The sequence below is a fragment of the Hyperolius riggenbachi genome, chromosome 9 (genome assembly GCF_040937935.1).
Source record: "Hyperolius riggenbachi isolate aHypRig1 chromosome 9, aHypRig1.pri, whole genome shotgun sequence".
NCBI lineage: Eukaryota > Metazoa > Chordata > Amphibia > Anura > Hyperoliidae > Hyperolius > Hyperolius riggenbachi.
Window position 1 is genome coordinate 50,258,212 of NC_090654.1, and position 16,588 is coordinate 50,274,799.

At 47.4% G+C, this 16,588-nt stretch overlaps 2 protein-coding genes across 10 annotated transcripts in view; one reads left to right on the forward strand and one right to left on the reverse strand.

The window, feature by feature from the left end:
- The window catches only part of LOC137532315 (renalase-like), a 603,961-nt gene that overhangs the window by 111,978 nt on the left and 475,395 nt on the right, over positions 1-16,588 (reverse strand). The window contains exon 1 of one of the 6 annotated variants that reach the window (XM_068252723.1): positions 9,617-9,708. The exons of the other annotated variants lie outside the window; for them this stretch is intronic. The gene's annotated coding sequence lies outside the window, so the exon portion shown is untranslated. Of the gene's footprint in view, positions 1-9,616; positions 9,709-16,588 lie in introns of those variants that run through there. 6 annotated transcript variants of the gene reach the window in all.
- Positions 1-16,588, forward strand: part of GATA2 (GATA binding protein 2) — a 40,605-nt gene that overhangs the window by 6,144 nt on the left and 17,873 nt on the right. For 2 of the 4 annotated variants that reach the window (XM_068252708.1, XM_068252711.1), the window contains exon 1: positions 16,409-16,555. The exons of 1 other annotated variant lie outside the window; for it this stretch is intronic. The gene's annotated coding sequence lies outside the window, so the exon portion shown is untranslated. Of the gene's footprint in view, positions 1-6,051; positions 6,130-16,408; positions 16,556-16,588 lie in introns of those variants that run through there. One more of the 4 variants, XM_068252709.1, reaches the window with a different exon arrangement.

Genomic DNA, 16,588 nt, shown 5'->3' on the forward strand with positions numbered 1-16,588 from the left:
CACTGGGCACATGTCTGCACAGAGAGGTGTAGGGGGTACAGATGGATAAACACACCAGCACTGGGCACATGTCTGCAGAGAGAGGTGTAGGAGGTACAGATGGGTAAACACACCAGCACTGGGCACATGTCTGCACAGAGAGGTGTAGGGGGTACAGATGGGTAAACACACCAGCACTGGGCACATGTCTGCAGAGAGAGGTGTAGGGGGTACAGATGGGTAAACACACCAGCACCGGGCACATGTCTGCACAGAGAGGTGTAGGGGGTACAGATGGGTAAACATACCAGCACTGGGCGCATGTCTGCAGAGAGAGGTGTAGGGGTACAGATGGGTAAACACACCAGCACTGGGCACATGTCTGCAGGGAGAGGTGTAGGGGTACAGATGGGTAAACACACCAGCACTGGGCACATGTCTGCAGAGAGAGGTGTAGGAGATACAGATGGGTAAACATACCAGCACTGGTCACATGTCTGCAGAGAGGTGTAGGGGTACAGATGGGTAAACGCACCAGCACTGGGCACATGTCTGCAGAGAGGTGTAGGGGGGTACAGATGGGTAAACACACCAGCACTGGTCACATGTCTACAGAGAGGTGTAGGGGTACAGATGGGTAAACACACCAGCACTGGGCACATGTCTGCAGAGAGAGGTGTAGGGGTACAGATGGGTAAACACACCAGCACTGGGCACATGTCTGCAGAGAGAGGTGTAGGGGGTACAGATGGGTAAACTCACCAGCACTGGGCGCATGTCTGCAGAGAGAGGTGTAGGGGTACAGATGGGTAAACACACCAGCACTGGGCACATGTCTGCAGAGAGAGGTGTAGTGGGTACAGATGGGTAAACATACCAGCACTGGGCACATGTCTGCAGAGAGAGTTGTAGGGGGTACAGATGGGTAAACTCACCAGCACTGGGCACATGTCTGCAGAGAGAGGTGTAGGGGGTACAGATGGGTAAACACACCAGCACTGGGCACATGTCTGCAGAGAGAGGTGTAGGGGGTGCAGATTGGTAAACTCACCAGCACTAGGTGCATGTCTGCAGAGAGAGGTGTAGGGGGTACAGATGGGTAAACACACCAGCACTGGGCACATGTCTGCAGAGAGAGGTGTAGGGGGTGCAGATTGGTACACTCACCAGCACTGGGTGCATGTCTGCAGAGAGAGGTGTAGGGGGTACAGATGAGTAAACACACCAGCACTGGGCACATGTCTGCAGAGAGAGGTGTAGGGGGTACAGATGGGTAAACACACCAGCACTGGGCACATGTCTGCAGAGAGAGGTGTAGGGGTACAGATGGGTAAACTCACCAGCACTGGGCGCATGTCTGCAGAGAGAGGTGTAGGGGTACAGATGGGTAAACACACCAGCACTGGGCACATGTCTGCAGAGAGGTGTAGGGGGGTACAGATGGGTAAACACACCAGCACTGGGCACATGTCTGCAGAGAGAGGTGTAGGGGGTACAGATGGGTAAACACACCAGCACTGGTCACATGTCTGCAGAGAGAGGTGTAGGGGTACAGATGGGTAAACACACCAGCACTGGGCACATGTCTGCAGAGAGAGGTGTAGGAGAGGTACAGATGCGTAAATACATCAGCACTGGGCACATGTCTGCAGAGAGAGGTGTAGGGGGTACAGATGGGTAAACACACCAGCACTGGGCACATGTCTGCACAGAGAGGTGTAGGGGGTACAGATGGGTAAACACGCCAGCACTGGGCACATGTCTGCAGAGAAAGGTGTATGGGGTACAGATGGGTAAACACACCAGCACTGGGCACATGTCTGCAGAGAGAGGTGTAGGGGGTACAGATGGGTAAACACACCAGCACAGGGCACATGTCTGCAGAGAGAGGTGTAGGGGGTACAGATGGGTAAACACACCAGCACTGGGCACATGTCTGCAGAGAGAGGTGTAGGGGAGGTACAGATGGGTAAACACACCAGCACTGGGCACATGTCTGCAGAGAGAGGTGTAGGGGGTACAGATGGGTAAACACACCAGCACTGGGCACATGTCTGCAGAGAGAGGTGTAGGAGGTACAGATGGGTAAACACACCAGCACTGGGCACATGTCTGCACAGAGAGGTGTAGGGGGTACAGATGGATAAACACACCAGCACTGGGCATATGTCTGCAGAGAGAGGTGTAGGAGATACAGATGGGTAAACATACCAGCACTGGTCACATGTCTGCAGAGAGGTGTAGGGGTACAGATGGGTAAACGCACCAGCACTGGGCGCATGTCTGCAGAGAGGTGTAGGGGGGTACAGATGGGTAAACACACCAGCACTGGTCACATGTCTACAGAGAGGTGTAGGGGTACAGATGGGTAAACACACCAGCACTGGGCACATGTCTGCAGAGAGAGGTGTAGGGGTACAGATGGGTAAACTCACCAGCACTGGGCGCATGTCTGCAGAGAGAGGTGTAGGGGTACAGATGGGTAAACACACCAGCACTGGGCACATGTCTGCACAGAGAGGTGTAGGGGGTACAGATGGGTAAACACACCAGCACTGGGCACATGTCTGCAGAGAGAGGTGTAATGGGTACAGATGGGTAAACATACCAGCACTGGGCACATGTCTGCAGAGAGAGTTGTAGGGGGTACAGATGGGTAAACTCACCAGCACTGGGCACATGTCTGCAGAGAGAGGTGTAGGGGGTACAGATGGGTAAACACACTAGCACTGGGCACATGTCTGCAGAGAGAGGTGTAGGGGGTGCAGATTGGTAAACTCACCAGCACTAGGTGCATGTCTGCAGAGAGAGGTGTAGGGGGTACAGATGGGTAAACACACCAGCACTGGGCACATGTCTGCAGAGAGAGGTGTAGGGGGTACAGATGGGTAAACACACCAGCACTGGGCACATGTCTGCAGAGAGAGGTGTAGGGGGTGCAGATTGGTACACTCACCAGCACTGGGTGCATGTCTGCAGAGAGAGGTGTAGGGGGTACAGATGAGTAAACACACCAGCACTGGGCACATGTCTGCAGGGAGAGGTGTAGGAGGTACAGATGGGTAAACACACCAGCACTGGGCACATGTCTGCAGAGAGAGGTGTAGGGGGTACAGATGGGTAAACATACCAGCACTGGGCACATGTCTGCACAGAGAGGTGTAGGGGTACAGATGGGTAAACACACCAGCACTGGGCACACGTCTGCAGAGAGAGGTGTAGGAGGTACAGATGGGTAAACACACCAGCACTGGGCACATGTCTGCAGAGAGAGGTGTAGGGGTACAGATGGGTAAACACACCAGCACTGGGCACATGTCTGCACAGAGAGGTGTAGGGGGTACAGATGGGTAAACACATCAGCACTGGGCACATGTCTGCAGGGAGAGGTGTAGGGGGAACAGATGGGTAAACACACCAGCACTGGGCACATGTCTGCACAGAGAGGTGTAGGCGGTACAGATGGGTAAACACACCAGCACTGGGCACATGTCTGCAGAGAGAGGTGTAGGAGGTACAGATGGGTAAACACACCAGCACTGGGCACATGTCTGCAGGAGAGGTGTAGGGGGAACAGATGGGTAAACACACCAGCACTGGGCACATGTCTGCACAGAGAGGTGTAGGAGGTACAGATGGGTAAACACACCAGCACTGGGCACATGTCTGCACAGAGAGGTGTAGGGGGTACAGATGGGTAAACACACCAGCACTGGGCACATGTCTGCAGAGAGAGGTGTAGGAGGTACAGATGGGTAAACACACCAGCACTGGGCACATGTCTGCAGAGAGAGGTGTAGGGGTACAGATGGGTAAACACACCAGCACCGGGCACATGTCTGCAGAGAGAGGTGTAGGGGGTACAGATGGGTAAACACACCAGCACCGGGCACATGTCTGCACAGAGAGGTGTAGGGGGTACAGATGGGTAAACACACCAGCACTGGGCACATGTCTGCAGAGAGAGGTGTAGGGGTACAGATGGGTAAACACACCAGCACCGGGCACATGTCTGCAGAGAGAGGTGTAGGGGGTACAGATGGGTAAACACACCAGCACTGGGCACATGTCTGCAGGGAGAGGTGTAGGGGGTACAGATGAGTAAACACACCAGCACTGGGCACATGTCTGCAGAGAGAGGTGTAGGGGTACAGATGGGTAAACACACCAGCACTGGGCACATGTCTGCAGAGAGAGGTGTAGGGGGTACAGATGGGTAAACACACCAGCACTGGGCACATGTCTGCAGAGAGAGGTGTAGGAGAGGTACAGATGGGTAAATACATCAGCACTGGGCACATGTCTGCAGAGAGAGGTGTAGGGGGTACAGATGGGTAAACACACCAGCACCGGGCACATGTCTGCACAGAGAGGTGTAGGGGGTACAGATGGGTAAACATACCAGCACTGGGCACATGTCTGCACAGAGAGGTGTAGGGGGTACAGATGGGTAAACACACCAGCACTGGGCACATGTCTGCAGAGAGAGGTGTAGGGGTACAGATGGGTAAACATACCAGCACTGGGCACATGTCTGCACAGAGAGGTGTAGGGGGTACAGATGGGTAAACACACCAGCACTGGGCACATGTCTGCAGAGAGAGGTGTAGGAGGTACAGATGGGTAAACACACCAGCACTGGGCACATGTCTGCAGAGAGAGGTGTAGGAGGTACAGATGGGTAAACACACCAGCACTGGGCACATGTCTGCAGAGAGAGGTGTAGGAGGTACAGATGGGTAAACACACCAGCACTGGGAACATGTCTGCAGAGAGAGGTGTAGGGGTACAGATGGGTAAACACACCAGCACTGGGCACATGTCTGCAGAGAGAGGTGTAGGAGGTACAGATGGGTAAACACACCAGCACTGGGCACATGTCTGCAGAGAGAGGTGTAGGGGTACAGATGGGTAAACACACGAGCACTGGGCACATGTCTGCACAGAGAGGTGTAGGGGGTACAGATGGGTAAACACACCAGCACTGGGCACATGTCTGCAGAGAGAGGTGTAGGGGTACAGATGGGTAAACACACCAGCACTGGGCACATGTCTGCAGAGAGAGGTGTAGGAGGTACAGGTGGGTAAACACACCAGCACTGGGCACATGTCTGCAGAGAGAGGTGTAGGAGGTACAGATGGGTAAACACACCAGCACTGGGCACATGTCTGCAGAGAGAGGTGTAGGGGTACAGATGGGTAAACACACCAGCACTGGGCACATGTCTGCAGAAAGAGGTGTAGGAGGTACAGATGGGTAAACACACCAGCACTGGGCACATGTCTGCAGAGAGAGGTGTAGGAGGTACAGATGGGTAAACACACCAGCACTGGGCACATGTCTGCACAGAGAGGTGTAGGGGGTACAGATGGGTAAACATACCAGCACTGGGCACATGTCTGCACAGAGAGGTGTAGGGGGTACAGATGGGTAAACACATCAGCACTGGGCACATGTCTGCAGGGAGAGGTGTAGGGGGAACAGATGGGTAAACACACCAGCACTGGGCACATGTCTGCAGAGAGAGGTGTAGGGGGTACAGATGGGTAAACACACCAGCACTGGGCACATGTCTGCAGAGAGAGGTGTAGGAGGTACAGATGGGTAAACACACCAGCACTGGGCACATGTCTGCAGAGAGAGGTGTAGGGGGTACAGATGGGTAAACACACCAGCACTGGGCACATGTCTGCACAGAGAGGTGTAGGGGGTACAGATGGGTAAACACACCAGCACTGGGCACATGTCTGCACAGAGAGGTGTAGGAGATACAGATGGGTAAACACACCACACTGGGCACATGTCTGCAGGGAGAGGTGTAGGGGGAACAGATGGGTAAACACACCAGCACTGGGCACATGTCTGCAGAGAGAGGTGTAGGGGGTACACATCAGCACTGGGCAGTGGGCACATGCGTGCAGAGGGAAATGTAGGCAGTCCCCCCCTCTCTCTGGCAGAAGCAGGAGGGACCTGGAAGGCTGTGGTGAGTGTGTAAGATGTGTGTGGATATGTGTGACGCCAGTACTACGTGTCTGTGCTGTTGGTACCTGAGCACTGCTGTGTGTGTATACAGAGGCTGCTACTGTGCTGCAATGGACAGCTTGGCCCTCCGCTGGCACCTCCATAGCCGCCTGTAGGCTCCTGTAGGTGTGAGTATCCTGCTGCTGATGATTCCCCTCAGTGTGTTGTGTCAGTGTGGGGTTTCCAGTGGGACACAGGCCGGCTTCATCCATTTGTGCTGTGCAGCCATCGGGGGTACATAGGGGAGGCTGGGGGAATGGATGAGCGTCCAGTGAGCGCCCTTTGCAGCTCTCCCCCTCGCCAGAGGAACGCTGATGGGTATTTATATGCGGCATTAGCCTGGATGTGGGGCAGCCGGTCTCTCTGCAATGCTGTTGTATCTGCAGCTTCTATAGCATACATGCCGATGTATAGCCGCTGTCAGGTGTACGGCCACTTCTGCTATCAGCCAATAGAATCACTGCAGTAATGTGTGTCTTATACGATGCGTATTGGCGTGCGGTAATTGTATATGTATTTGTTATAAATGTGAAGAATGAATTATATGGCATATATACATATACAGAATACACACGCAAAGTCTATGTGATTTAATCTGCACTGTATCATTGTTTGGGAGTCATTCTGTCTATTATTTGTATTATTTGGCTATCTATTATCTATCGATCTATTCACTTCGATTTATCAAATCTGTCTATCTACTGGAATATTAATTCAATGTACATATTCTCCGGTCCTGCCTACCTGCAAGGGAAATTACAAACCCAATCAGAGTATATATATATATATATATATATATATATATATATACATATATATATGCATATATATATTGTGTAAGATAGCAGGATAATTCACTGCTAACTAGATCTGTATATGATAAAACATTCAATATAGCTGAGATTGTTTAGTCAATTTATATTGTGCGATAGTTAAGCTGATATAGATAAATACATCTGTAGTTAGTAATTCACCACATTATTTAGCATTTTATCATTTCCATTACATTCTATGTGTGCTGTATCGTCATAATATAAATGTATAAGTAATAATATACAAGTTCATAGCGATATTACCGTATAATGAATAATAGTGATATACAGAAACATTGACATACATACGATAAATGATAGATTAGATAGATAGAGGTAGGTAGATAGATAGATATGGATGGATGGTTAGATGCATAGATACTAGGGATGGGTAGCTGGGTAATCCGGACTGTATTGCCCCCCTCCCTCCTCCACAGGGACCGGCGGATAAATTGAGCAGAAGTCTGGGTTAAGCAGCCGTGTGAACAGACCGCCGCTGCATTCAGCCATTCAGCTCCTGCAGAAGGTCTCGTGCGGCGTTTTCTGGGCGAATTCACCAATTATAAGTGGAGAAGATGCAGAGAATGGGCGAAGCCGGGGGTGCCACCAGCTCAGCTGCTGCAGGGGGGGGGGGGTGCTGGCTGGACCCCTCCACCCTTACCTGCAACCCCCATAGCACACAGTCCAGTGACCTGGCACCGCAGGGGTTAATGATCTGGGTTTAATGCCCGGGCTAAACGTGTAATCCAAGCATGAGTGCCCAGCGCACACTGACAGCTCCCTGGCACCGGCACTGCTGACTTTATTGCGGCCAGTGACACGGCTGGAGGCGCGAGCCCCGCACCGGCTCTGCGGTAATTACACCGCGTTCTATTATTTACCACGATCATATAGCACAGCGCGATCATATTCCACATCGGTCGCACGGGATTTTTATTTTCTCAAACATAAAAAATTCAAATTCCAGGGTAATGTATACGTGTAAATTGCATATCCCACAAGGGTGCTCAACTACCAGCACCAATATCTTCTAAATAAGTTTTAGTAGATATAGCACTCCTAGTTGTTAGTGAATTAAGGGAAATTATTGTAGTTTGAATTCATTTTTTTACTCGCTTTTGCAAAATATTGCGAATATAAAAATACAAATTTGAGATAAAACAAAACAAAACAAACTCAAGATTCGGCCTGGCTGCTCAGGATGGGAATAGAATGACAATCGTAGAAAATCACCCAAAAGTCACTCAAGAGGAAGTTTAAAAAGCGCCAATTCGGTTGTTACATTTTTAAAAGTAACATTTGTCACTGTTCTTTTGTTACAAACAAACAAACAAACACACAACAAACCTACACACACATTGTACACACTTTACCCACAAAGGACAAATAATAGAAACAGACTAGTAATTTATATCAAAACTGTTTATTTTTGAAGCGACAGGGTTCATTGGTGCTCGTTTCGCAGAGTGCGAAGTTTCTCTAGTTGGTGTAAATTATGTTTATTTTCAAGCCTCGAGTTGCCAGCGGTGTCACAGGGTGGTGTAGTCAGGGGCTGGCCGGTGACAATAGGTGACACTGACACGGCTTGACAGGGCTGTCCTCTCCTATCACGGATTTCTCAGAATGTTGCGATCCTGGTGAAGATGAGCCAAAATATGCAGAGATGGGACCAGAGATGGGGGGGGGGGGGGGGGGCAGATAGTGGGACGGTACAGATAGTGATAGGGTGGGGCAAGATATTGATAAGGTGGGGCAGATATTGACAAGGAAGGGGGAGATAGTGATACGGAGGGAGAGATGATAGGGGGGGGGGGGGGGGGCTATTGAAAAGAAGGGTGAAGATAATGACAAGGAGGGGACAAATAGTGATGGGGGGAGGGGGGTACTGCTAGGGAGGGGGGAGATATTGCTAAGGAAGGAGATGATAGTGATTAGGAGGGGCAGTTATTGATAAGGAGGGGGCATATAGCGATAAGGAGGGAGCAGATAGTGATAAGGAGGGAAAGATATTGATAAGAAGGGGGAGATAATGATAAAGAGGTGGAGATATTGATAAGAGGAGGGAAGATAATAATAATGAGGGGCATATAGTGATAGGGAGGGGGGAAATAATGATAAGGGGAGTTATACTGATGAGGGGGGAGGAATATTAAGGCGATTTCATTAGCACTGATTACAGAGATGTATGCAACACGGCACAGTGCGAAAATACTGCGAAATATCGGTTCAGGTGCTGAATTGGTTTCCCGGCGTCTGTGCTGGGGAATAAGGAGTTAAACTGGCGTGTGTGACACATCATAAATTGTCCCACCCACCCCCTATTATGTTACCACCTAAATAAGTACCCCAAACCGTTTTACAGCAATGTGCCTAAAATCGATATCAGGTTTTTTTCCTGCTCCACAAAAACACCGTCCGGATATTCAGTTGTGGAGCCTGGTTTCAGTGAAGAAAAAAATAAACTGGTTCAAAGTCAAAAAGTCTTCGCAACGCCTTCTAGTCTCCAGGACACAGTAATTGGGATGCTGATGGGTTGCTAGGGGCAACAACATCCCTGTTATTGCAAACACTACAATCTTCCCGTTTGCAGGAGCACCGTTTAATCAAGAGACTATGTGGCTGATGTTTGGCAAAGTCACCAAAGGGAGGAAAATCACTATGCCAACAGCTTCCATCCTAAAGGGGATGGAAGGATAATGAGATGGTTGGTTGCTATAGGCAACAACTCTACTTCTTTGTTAACCCATTGTGGTAAGTTTGAGATGCTCCACAAGCGCATACGCTGCAGCATACAGTCACTCACCTAGGTGGAATCCCATATCCATAGCATGTTCGCCTTGGCCACTTCAGCGACGATTATAGTAAACCTTTTCCTCCAGGCAGTGAGATGTCCTCCTGTCTCAGGAGCCCCTCAGTCCAGCCTGCCCCAGCCACCAGGCCAGGGGGGCAGCAGTAGCTGCAGGGAGTCCCCGGCCAGCCTCTCTTCTTCACACTGAGAGAGGAGAGGGAAGTTTGGAGGGGGACAGGCAGGCAGTGTCCGGAGGTCTCTGGCTCTCCTCCCTCCTCCACTGCTGCATTTCCTACAGCCTGGATGAGGAATTAACCTCTGCTGTGCTGCTCTGCCTGCTCAGGGACTACATCATGGCACAATATATGGTGTCCTTTCTATAATGATGGGGGGGGGGGGGGGGGGGGGGGGTGGCGGATGCAGGAAGCAGCTTAGAGCCCCCCAGTTCTGCCACCCTTTAGTCAGGGGCAAAACTACTGTTAGAGTAATTGAACTATTTTCTCAAAGCACAATAGTGTTCATAGGTCACAAGCAACTAATTCCCAATTGCTTTATTTTAAGAATACTTGCACAAAGTAACTTAATTCATGTAATTGTGTGTGTGTCCATCTGATGGGAACAGGCCAGGGCGCGCTGGGACTTGCAGTCCTGCAGCTTACACCCCCCCCCCCCCCCTTTTAGTCTGACTTGTGGAAAATGAGTGCTGACTTCTTGAAAGCCATGTCAAATCCCAGGTCACTCAGGTTATGGACGGCTCACTTCGGAAGGAGGAGGGGGGCACTTTTGGGGAGGGGCGGTTTTAGGGAGGTTTGATTGACATGTCCGCATTGCTAGCTGTTCGCAGGGCCAGTTCCTCCAGGATGGGATTTAGGGCCCTCACCTTTCACAGTGGCCTTTCAGACTGTTTCGCAGTGCTCCTTGTGACGTCAGATGAGCGCACTCTTTATAAAAATGAGCGAATAGGGTGAACCCCACGTTGCTGTCGTCCTGGCTGGCTTGAACTAGACATTGTAGTCGTGTTTGTTTATCATAAAAAAACGGGTTGTTTGACTAGTTAATGATTACACACTGTGGCATTTAACTGGCAATAGAGCAGAACACTTTGCTTGTACATGTGCAGTGTGTACAGGTATATCAGTGTATGTATGTAGTGTCCCCCCATCTGTCCTGCATGACCTGGACATAAAAACAATAGGAAGAAAAAGATCAATACGCATAATTGTATGTAGAACATTGTAAATCAACAAACCCACATGGCAGCTTCAGCACCCTATTCTATTCTACTAGAGGTTGCCTCACTCAGCCTGCTACACACTTTCAATTATGATTGGCCATATACTGATCAATCCCCCCCCCCCATGCTGTATTACGATTTCTCTACACCCTAGGTTCTCAATGTGTGGTACGCGTACCCCAGGGGTTCTTCTGATGGTTCCAGGGGGTACTCAGGCTTGACATACTTAACCAAGAATAACAAATTTCGAATTTCAGAATACTATAATTCTTATTTAAACAACACAAAAGTAATATTTTAGCTAATTAAAAGCAATAGTAAATGCTAGGAAATTGTTTAGAACCAATTATCATGTAGTACGATTAAATATATATTTGTCAAGGGGTACTTGTGATAAGGTTTACTATGCCAGGGGGTACTTGGTGAGTACAGGGTTTTAAAAGGGGTACATACCAATAAAATGTTGAGAAACACTGCTCTACACTATCTGCTCGGAGGATTCAATATCTGTTGATCCTCATACTACGTAGAGGTGCTAAAATTGGTCAGTGATTGGCCAGTCATGATTGAAAGTGTGTAGGCATATAGTGACGTCTTCACCCATCGGAGCTGTAGTAGTCTAATGCTGTGAATACACAATTAGATTTTATGTTAGATAGATGGTTCGATAGATAATTTCCGACATGTTCGATCTTATTATCACTCGTCTTTCGGATCGATTTCTCATAGAAGTGAACGGAAATTGATAAGAAAAGATAAGAAAATCGATCGGAAAATCGAATTGGACAGTAAATTGACTGAAAAATCTAATTGTGTATTCCCAGTATGAGTGATGAAACGTCCAAAACAGAAAAGGGTGATCAGTTTAGGTGTTTTTATTCCTTCCTTGGATTACATCCCTTTCTGTGGTCTTATGCTGGGCACACACGATACGTTTTTCTGCCCGATTTTCCACCTGACCGTTTCTTCCGTTCGATTCTGCACTAGATTCTCTTATCTTCCGCTCGTTTTTTAAAATCTTTTTCTGTTCACTTCTATGAGGAATCGAGCGCAGAATCGATCAGAAGGAATATCGGACATGACAGGAATTATCTATCGGATCCATCTATCGAGCAGAAAAACGTTACGTGTGTACCCAGCATTATGCCTGGTACACACAATGTGATTCTCTGCCAGATTTAATGCCAGATCGATTATTTCTAATATGTCCGATCTGATTTCCGATCGATTTTCCATGCACTTCTATGGAGAATCGATTGGAAATCAGATCGGACATGTTGGAAATAATCGATGTGGCAGTAAATCTGCCAGAAAAACTCCAACCTGTGCACCAGGCATTAAGTTCTCTCCATTGCTGAAATATTCTCTTCCCAATTGGTTACTTTATTCATTCAGTCCAGATCAGAAGGTAATTATGTAAACTGAAAAGCAAACACCACTACACGGGCCCATTCCCACTAGAGCGTTTTGCCGACGATTTCGGCAAAACGCTCAAGCTCTAGCGCTTTTAAAGCACCAGTGCAATAATATCCTACGGGCCCATTCTCTTTTGGGCGATTTGCGTTAATCGTCGGCAATTAACGCAAATCGCCAAACGCAAACGTGTAGCCTGCACCATGTTCAGGCGATTTCCCGGCGATCGCGTCTACCTGCTATAGAAGCGCTAAACGCGATTGCTAAAAAAATCGCCAAGTGTGAATGCCAATTTTTTCGCATTCAACGCAAAAAATCGCCAGAGCAAAACGCAAAAGTGCTAGCGTTTTGTGATTTGCAAGTGTGAATGGGCCCTAACTGGAGATAAATGCAGTGGCTCTTTTCCTAGTTGATTGTTAGCTTCTTCATTCAGTCCTAATCAGGCTATGCAAATATACTGAGAAAACCACTCTATGGAGATGAACACAGGGGTTCCCTCACAGATGATTGTCAATGTATGCATTCAGTCCTAATCAGAAGGTAACTATGCAAACAAGTTACACTACACACACCCAACTTTTATTGTTGGCCTTCATACTACCTAGAGGTGGTAAAATTGGCCAATCAAAATTAGATTGTAAGCTCGCAAGGACAGGGCTCTCTCCCCCTTTTGTGTCCTGGAAACCATTATACGTTTTATTTATCGTGTTGCTTTTATCACTGTCATTATCAATTCTGTATCTGGTATTCTGTATCGTTTTTGTTTTTTTGTCACCAATTATGTATCTTGCATATTGGTGTACCCCATTGTCTGTATTATTATGTACCCCAAGTTCGTTTCTTACTTTGTACAGCACCACAGAATATGTTGGTGCTTTATAAATCCATAATAATAATATGTGTGTATCCATCTAAAGTCATAAAACATACACCACTCACTGGTGAGGAACGCAGGGGTAGTTGTAGTTAGAGAAAGTTCCTTCCACTTGTTCCATTTAGAGAGAATTTATACAGAAATGAGAGAGGCAGGCTGAGGATGTCATTATTTTTATTTATATAGTGCCAACGTCTTCTGTAGCACTGTACATAGTATATACTGTATAATACATATATACAAAGGATTTATTATGGACACAGTGGTTTGGAACTTAAGATCCGATTGCATGATTTCATTAAACCAATTTTGAACAATTTTTAAAAGCAGTGCTGTCCCATGGCTGTGAATGGGGTCATAATTTAATTTAAAAAAAAGTTGAATAGGCCTGGAACCCATTAGGAGAGCTTTGTGATTTGAAAAGCTCTTGTTAATGTAATGCTATAGGTGTGATCCCACTTCAGCGATGTGGTTTTATAAAAATCCCCCACAGCATTGCATTAGCAAGAGCTTTTTCAAATCACTGGCGCTTACAAAAGGCTGCTAGTGGGTTTCAGGCCTGGAACCCACTGCAAAGCGCTATCGCTAATCGCAAGCGCTAGCATTTTGTATGAGCAGTTTGTCAGCGGTTTCATGAGCGTTTTAGGGAGTGATTTTACAAAGTGTATCAATTTGCCAGCGGTTGTGTAGCGATTAGCGATTAGCATTTTAAAGTCTGAATGGTCCTTTCAATTAATTTTAATTTTGTTACAGTGTGTGGTGACGTTAAAACGCTAGCAAAATCGCTCCATGCAGGTTTTAATGAGCGATTAAGCCGGCGTTTATATACTTTACATTGATACGCTAACACTCCCAAAATGCTGCACGTCCTGCCTTTGCGATTTGAAGAATCGCAAACGCTCCACTGGAAGTTGCCCCATCCATTAACATTAGCTGAGCGTTTTGGCAAAACCCTAGCATTTTGAATCGCTCCAGAAATGCTCACAAAACCGCTCTTGTGGGTTCCAGCCCTGAGACTGCACATACTAATCACTGGGCAATTTCACCACCTCTATGCAATATGAAGGCCGACAGATTTCAAATACTTTGAAAAGATTGTGTAGGTAAGCTCTCATTGTGGTGAAGTAGGCCAGTGACTGGCCAATCAAAATTTGAGAAGTACACCAGACTTTAAGCCTGGTACACACTTTCAATTACGATTGACCAATCACTGGCCAATTTTACCACCTCCAGGTAGGAGGAGGGTCAACAGCTATTGTATTGAATACTATGAGCAGATTGTGTAGGTAATGCCTCATACTACACTGAGGTGCTAAAATTGGTCAGTGATTGCCCAATCATAATTGAAAGTGTATAACAGGCTTTAGATAAAAATCAGAGATCACTTGTGATTGAATAATATGCTGTAGTGTGCTTTTACTACATTAAGCCTTCTTGTGTGTTGCATCAAGCTGTGCCTGTGGCAATGCGATCTGTTCCTGTTGCCTGCAATACTTTTACAATGAAAATAGTGATTTAACCAGTTGTAGCTTGTGATGCAAGCCAGGAAGCGATGCAGCAATGGTGCAAGAGGGGGGGGGGTCACTGCTGGCTGACTTCTGCAGAAAAACACAGAATTTCCTTGTGAATTTGGGAGCAGAGAGTGACGTCAGAGGCCAGGCGTCTGGATGGCTGCATGGGCAAAGAGGAGAGACAGCATCAAAAGCCAGCCTCCGATTACCTAATTACTAACTTTCAGCCCTTTAAATCCGACCCCCCTCCTTGGACAAAAAAAATATCAAAGGGTCCAGTCCGGCCCAGTAAGCAGGAGTCCCAGTCTTCCCAGCCCCCCATACACACCCTTTACTGGTGGAGATCACTGGCCAAGCCCCAGGTCACTCCACTGACTCCAGTCCAACATTAACCCCTTCCCTGCCCCCTCAGTCTGCCACAAAACACATCAGGCCGGTTTGGCTCTAATGGAAGGAGAATTAGCATGTTTTGTTTTAATTAGTCGCCTTGTTTGCATTGAAGAAGGAATCCAATTGTGCGAAAGCCACTATTTACATTGTCTAAGCAGCTCTTTGTGCTGGGATGGGGCTAGACTTTGGTTTTTATATGATCTGTGCGGGTTAGGTGGCAATGTGTGACATTTGGCACCCCCTATTCAGCGACTACACATCTCTATCGCGTGCAATGTATGGACCCCTAATTCCACAATGTATCTATATACAGTATCTGTGGAGGTATAATGGGGGGTTATCTGCAGTTAACTATTCTAGAATAGATCGCATTTAACAATCAGTGAATGAAGGTCCCATTTCACACGTGACCTCCAAGTCACCAGATAGTGTCAGATGCTATGGAAGTGCCCAATTCAAAATGCTCACATATGTTTGAGATAGCATAAGCTTCTCATGGATTTAGGTAATTTACTATAAAATATATATTAAGATCGATCGATCTACATATGTATCTATATTGTCTATCTATCTATCTATCTATCTATCTATCTATCTATCTATCTATCTATCTATCTATCTATCTACCATCTCTCTATATATCTCTATAGATATATCTAGCTTCTGCCACGTTTCCTTTTGTAATCAATAATAGTTCAAAACAAAACTTTAAACACTGCGATATATATATATATATATATCATCATGCGATATAATCTGTGTATAGCAGTCAGGAAAAGACAAACATAGGTACACAGATTATAAACACAACTGTGTGTAATACAAACACTCCTATCTGTACAGATAATGTACATCTGATATTCTGGTGAAGTAGAGATGCAAGAAAGACACGTATAGGTGTATAGATATCATAAGACGAATAGACAGATGATTAAAAGCAAACAGAACGTAAAAACATAAATTAAACCCACAGAGAGATACCATCATAAGAGAGAGAGATAGAGCCGTGAATGCAGCACGTTGTGGTCACGCAGGTATAGAGGGCTTTGTATAGAGTGCAGATGAGTAAACAGATCATATACATAATTGTGTGTAATGAGTACATAGCAGAGCTGCCATAAACATTTACAGCATGCATAGTATATGTAAATCTTGGGAGACAATCCCTCCCATTAAGTGGGTTCCCCTAATGAAGCCCCCCCCTCCAGTAATGAAGCCCCCCCTCCCCCTGGGCTCTTTAGATGTTTGGAGTGAATTAGGGAATGTGGATTTTCGGGGAGTGACCAATAGCAGAGGCGCCCTGGCTGGCGGAGCGCTCCTATTGGCTGGCTGGGGGTTATTAGTTGTGTTCATGTCTAGAGAAGGGAGTCCAGCTGGCGCCAGGGCCGACATAGGATGCTGCGGGATGTTACACGGGAGGCCACAAGCACTGAGGCTGCCATCTGAGTAACAGCCTCCCTCCCCGGCTCTGCTGCTGGCTTATCCCTCTGCACTGCTACCCGGCTTCTCAGGGGGACACTGCACACCCTGCTGTAAGTACTGCCATCCAGCTACCTGCCTCCCCC